We start from the raw sequence: 6,412 nt of genomic DNA on the forward strand, positions 1-6,412 counted from the left end.
CCCCCAAAGACAAATAAGGATTGAATTTATAAAGATACTGATAATAAAAGGCAATAATAATGAAAACTAAAAAGAAAAAAAAAAGATATTCAACTTGACATCAGAACTGACTTAACAATGGGGTGGTCGGAGCAGAACCCCATGCATGGTTAAGTTGGTTACTATCTGTACTTCTAATCATATTCTTGGTAACTGGTTTTAAAGTGTTACTTGAGTATGTTTTTGCTATTGGTTTCCAGGCAAAAATATTACTCAGTGATTGTTTGAAATGTTAATTTGATTAAACAGTTTATCCTTAACAATCTGAGACATCAATCCATGGTTAGTTTATGTGGTTGTTTTACAAATTCTTGTGTAGCTTTGGCAAGTTTGGCTACTGACTTTTGGCCATGTGTTTCTAAACCCAACATGAAATTTTCTCATCCCAGCTCTAATTTTTCAGAGGAACCAAAGGCCTGACCTGTGGTGTAGTTTATGTTAGTAAATAAACAAGAAGAACTCAGCATATTCACCCAGTATTTATTCCATAAAAGTTCAAGCCATTTGTGATCCAAAGCAAAACTGAAATGTGAGCCTTCTATTGTTTGCAGTTTATAGCAAAGTTTTCTATTTTGGTAAATAGAATAGTCTGGTACACAGAAGGTCCCTCATCACGTAGTTTGTAGCCCTTTGAATATGTCGTAATGGCACCAAGATTCACTTTACCTGTTCTTGTTGGGTCAATTACCACTGCTACGAACGGTTCTTGGAGCATCTGAGTACTGACATCAATCCCTGAGAGCCAGCAGCCATAGAGAGGATGGCTATGATACCAGCCAGTTGCATTTTAAAGGCAGCCAGCCTTTTACATATGAGCAGGTCCCTGGGTGGCACAACAATTTCAGCTCCACTACTAACCTAAAGGTCACCTGTTGGAACCCACCCAGTGGCGCCAGGGAAAAAGTCCTATTGCTCTGCTTCCATAAAGATTACAGACAAGAAAACCCTATGGAGCAGTTCCAGCCTGTAACCCATGGGGTTGCAATGAGTGGGAATCCTCCACAACAGTGGGTTTGGTTTGGTTTATTCACATGCAGCATCCTGTACATTTACTTGGTTTTAGTGCCCCCTACAGGCAAAGCAAAACTGTCCGTAATGATTATGGTTTCACCATCCACGTTTCCTAGCATCAAACCCATCAATTCCAAGTTTTGCAATCCTTAAGGTGATGGTAAGAGCCCTGGTGGAGCAATGGTTAACTGAAAGATCAGTGGTTCGAACACACCAGCAGCTCTGTGGGAGAAAAGGCCTGGTCATCTGCTCCCTTAAAGATTGCAGCCTAGGAAACCCCATGGGGCAGTCCTACCCTGTCCTAGAGGGTCACTGTGAGTTGGGATTGACTCAAGGGCACACAACAACAACAACGTAATGGTGGAGTCCCTGGATGGTGCAAATGGTTAAAGTGTGAGGCTACTAACCAAAAGGTTGGAGGTTTGAGCCTACCCAGAGACACTTGGAAGAAAGGCCTGGTGACTTGGAGTCTAAGGCAACTTTTTTTTTTAAAGTTGTGGTACCCATTACCCGCTGCCATAGAGTTGATTCCGACTCATAGTGATCCTATAGGAAAGAGTAGAACTGCCCATAGGATTCCCAGGGCTGTAAATCCTTATGGAAACAGACTGCCATTTTCCCCCCACATCAACCTTTCAGTTAGCAGCCAAGCACTTTAACCACTGTGCTACCAGGGCTCCTTAATGTCATGGTAATCCAGGGTTTTGTCACCAGGATTTCCTGCTGCTGTTTCTGGTCATATTTGTAGATTTAATCAGTACTCTGAGTTTCTTGCATATTGTTGGCCAATTCACAGGTTTTCTGGGCCTTATACAATATGCTCCCTATGCCACTGTCACTAAGAGTTGGAGAAGGTTGCCATTTCCACAGCCAAGGTGTAACTTTACCTGCCAGGGCTCCCAGTATGCAACCTCTTAAAAGATTCTTTAGCTCTTCCGGCCGACGTGGTGCCATAGACAGAAGCACTGTGCCATCCCTCCATAGCAAAGAAGCGAAAAACTGAGTAAAACTGACAAACGTCATTCCTGGAACCCGATAGTGTCAAATGAAGAGATAAAGAACTCAGCCAAACACTGAATGGAATAAGAAACTGACAGAGGACAGAGAGAGTGGAGAGATACATGTGGAGGTCCCCTATCAGCTAACACAGCACAGATTCACCATCTGGGACTCCTGTTGGGGAAGCAGCTTCGTGGAGCTCCCAGCAGGAGATAGAGCACCGAGTAACCAGCAATACATGCTTTTTTACCCCCCCCCCCCATCCTCTCCCCACTGCTCTACCTCTTCACTTCTTGGCTGGCTGTGGTGGCTCGGCTGGCCAGGAAGTGCAGCATCCATGCCGCTTGGATTCATCCCACCCACATCAGAGATCGATGGACAGAGAGTACGGGAAAGCAGCTTCACGAGGTTCCCAGCAGGAGACAGCACCCAGTGAAGAGCGTTATACACTTTCCTAACACAATCCTTTTCTCCTCCCCCTTTGACCTACTCTGCTTCCCACCAACCACAGTCCGTTGGCTGAGAGGCAACTGCTTTGGCCCTAAGCCACTTGAATTTGCCCTGCCCACACTGGCCGGGTACCTGAACTGATGTTGCTTCTTTTCTTTTCTTTCGTTTTTTTCCATGCCTCCCACCACCTCCACCTCCTCTCACTCGAAAACCTGGATCTGTGTGCCATCTACTTCTTTTTGAAAGGCTGTGAAGCCCCTTCCCCGGACTGCGATACCATGCTAGTGGGATCCCTGGGACCTTTTTTTTTTTTTTTTTGCATGTTTTGTTTTGCTTTATTTGTTTGTTTTCTTTTCTTGGCTTGGGAGCCGCTTCTAGCCAGGTTGTACTGCACAGCTTAGGACCCACTCCCCCAATCTGCGCAGCCGTGTGGGTGGAATTCCTGGGGGCATTTCTTTCTTTCTTTTTTCTGTCTTTTTTCCTTTCTCTTTCTTCATTTCTCAGTTCCTGTCTCTCTGTGCTTACCTTCTTTTCCTGTCTCCTGAACACCTGGGCTGTGGGACATGTATATCCTCTCTAGCCAGGCTATACTGCACGGCCTGGGAGCCACTTCCCTGGTCTTCATGGCCCCACCAGTGGGACCCCTGGGGGCTTTTTCTTTTCCAATTTTTTTTTATCTAGCTATTATTTTTCCTCTCTCTCTCGTTCTTTTTTTTTGCTTTTCTCCATTTCTCGGTTTCTCATCTCTCCACTCCAATGGCAAGCTCTTTTAGCACTCTTTTTTTTTCTTTTTTGTTTGTTTTTGGCTCCTGTTTCTCTTTCCTCTCTCTCCTCTTTCCCATACATATATTAACTCCACATATCACAGCCTCCCACCTCTTTCAACCCTATCTGAACCATGCACTGAACATACCCCCAAGCAGCACAGGCACGGCCTGCCAGAACCTGCACAGCACTGATTCCTGGCCTGCCCTGTTACGTGCCACAAACAACCCAACCCATCCCCTCCCCTTCAGCTGGACTTGCCCTGCTGCATCATAACTGAGTGACTCGTCCTGCCCATTGGACAAGGAGGTGAAAAGTATAGTGACCAAAACCAAAAAAACCAACCCAGTGCCGTTGAGCCGATTCTGACTCATAGCAACCCTATAGGACAGAGTAGAACTGCCCCATAGGGTTTCCAAGGAGTGCCTGGTGGATTTGAACTGCTGACCCTTTGGTTAGCAGGTGTAGCACTTAACCACTATGCCACCAGGGTTTCTATAGACAAACAACAAAGAAGGCACAGCCTGCCTGCTCAGACAAAACCAAATAAAAAAGCAAGAAGAAAGAGACAAATCTACAATCAAGAAATGAATAACCACTCTATGTTCTGAAGACGGAAGACAAGATAAAAACAATATACAAAAACAGGACAGGATGGTTCCAGCAGGCATCCAAAATAAAACACCAGATGACTTTCCAGTAGAAGAAAAGGCACTAGAACTACATGATAGGGAATTCAAATCCCTAATATTGAGAGAAATCAAAGAGGTATAGCAAAAAGCAGACAAAAATGAGGAAAAAATAGACAAATTTATGGAAAAGGCAGACAAATTCATAAAAATTACAGACAAAAAATGGAAGAATTCAGGAAAATAATACAGGAACAAAATGCCAAAATAAACTTGCAACTAGAAATCATACAAAAACGACAATTAGAAATACACAAGATAAATCTGCTGAGGAGCAGATTTGAACTGGTGGAAGATCATCAGTGAAATCGAAGACAAATCCTTGCATACAGCTCTGTCTGTGGAAAAATCAGAAAAAAGAATGAAGAAAAAAGAAGAAACCCTGAGAATTAAGTGGGATACAATCAAAAGCAAAAATTTACAAGTGACTGGAGTTCCAGAACAGGGAAAGAAAGTGGGAAATACAAAGAGGATCATTGAAGAATTACTGACAGAAAACTTCCCTAATATTATGAATGATGAAAAACTGACCATCTACAAAGCCCAATGAACACTATGTAGGATAGACCCCAAAAGAAAAAAATCAAGGCGTATCATAATCACACTTGCAAAAACCAAAGAGAAAGACAAAATCCTGAGAGCAGCTTGAGGGGGGGAAAAAAAAAAAAACACATACAGAGGAGAAGCAATAAGACTAAGCAGTGATTATTTGACAGAAACCATGCAGGCAAGAAGGCAATGGGATGACATACACAAAACTTTGAAAGAAAAAAATTGCCAACCAAGAATAATATATCCTGCAAAACTTTTGTTCAAATATGATAGTGAAATTAGGACATTTCCAGATAAACAGAAATTAAGGGAATATGTAAAAAAAGAAACTTACAAGAATTATTAAAGGGAGTCCTTTGGTCTGAGAACAAACATCAGACCACAGCCTGAATCTAGGATGCAAGATTGTACCAGCCAGATACCAATGTAGGAAATGAACTCAAAAGGGCTATCCAAAACCAAAAGAATTTCGACAGGCAATCAGAGACGTTAACCTGTAAATGACAACAATGGCAGAACAATAAAAGAAATAAACAGTATAGGTATAGAACTTTCTAATGGAGAGGAAGGCAAAGCGATAGTAAGTAATAATAGACTTGTTCAAACCTAGGAAGATAAGGGTAAATTTCAAGGTAACCACAAAGATTGTTAACAAACCTACTGATCAAAATAAAGAAGAAAAACATAAAGTCTCAATAAAACAAAATCTACAAAAACAAAAGAAATGAAAAAGAAATCCACAAAAAAGGAACTCAGCTCAGGAGAGTAAGAGGAACAAAGAAAACGTACACACTACAAAAAAAAAAAAATACTACAAAATGACAGCAATAAACTCACACCTATCAATAATTACACTGAATGTAAATGGCCTAAATGCACCCATAGACACAGAGTGACAGAATGGATAAAAAAACAGATCCGTCAATATGCCGTCTACAAGAGACACACCTTAGAAACAAGGACGTAAATTTATTAAAAATCAAAGGGTGGAAAAAGTATATAAAGCAAATAACTACCAAAAAAGAGGAGGAGTGGCAATACTAATCTCAGATAAAATAGACTTTAAAACAAAATTCATAAAAGACAAAGAAGGGCACTATATAATGATTAAAGGGATGATCCATCAAGAAGACTTAACCATAATAAACATCTACAAACCCAATGACAGGGCTCCAAAATACATAAAGCAAACTCTAACAGTACTGAAAAAAGAAATTGAGAGTTCCACAATAATAGTGGGAGACTTAAACACACCACTCTGGGTAAAGGACAGAACATCTAGAAAGAAACTCAACAAAGATACAGAAGAGCTAAAGAGCACAATCAGCCAACTTGACCTCATAGACATATATAGAGTACTCCACCCAACAGCTGCAAGTACACATTCTTTTCCAACACACATAGAACATTCTTCAGAATAGACCACATATTAGGACACAGAGCAACCCTCAACAAAATCCATAACACTGAGATAATACAAAGTATCTTCTTTGACCACAGCACCATGATAGTAGAAATTAACAACAGGAAGAGTAAGGAAAAAAATCAATTACATGGAAACTGAATAACACCATGCTTAAAAACCAGTAGGTAATAGAAGAAATCAGCGATGGAATAAAAAAAAATCCTAAAATCAAATTAGAAAGAAAACACACTATATCAAAACCTTTGGGACACAGCAAAGGCAGTCCTCAGAGGTCAATTTATACCACTAGATGCATACATCAAAAAAGAAAAAAAAGGGACAAAACAAAACCATTAGCTACACAACTTTGACAAATAGAAAGAGAAAAACAAACGAAGCCCACAGCCGCCAGAAGAAAGGAAATAATAAAGATCAGAGCAGAAATAAATGAAATAGAGAGTAGAAAAACAATAGAAAGAATCAACAAAACCAAAAGTTGGTT

General features: G+C 40.9%; 1 pseudogene; it reads right to left on the minus strand.

Moving 5' to 3' along the window:
- Nucleotides 1–210: 210 nt before the first annotated feature.
- On the minus strand, nucleotides 211–1,271 carry LOC100672562 (COP9 signalosome complex subunit 5-like; annotated as a pseudogene).
- Nucleotides 1,272–6,412: the final 5,141 nt, after the last annotated feature.

The sequence above is a fragment of the Loxodonta africana genome, chromosome 10, assembly GCF_030014295.1.
Source record: "Loxodonta africana isolate mLoxAfr1 chromosome 10, mLoxAfr1.hap2, whole genome shotgun sequence".
In the NCBI taxonomy this organism is placed as follows: domain Eukaryota; kingdom Metazoa; phylum Chordata; class Mammalia; order Proboscidea; family Elephantidae; genus Loxodonta; species Loxodonta africana.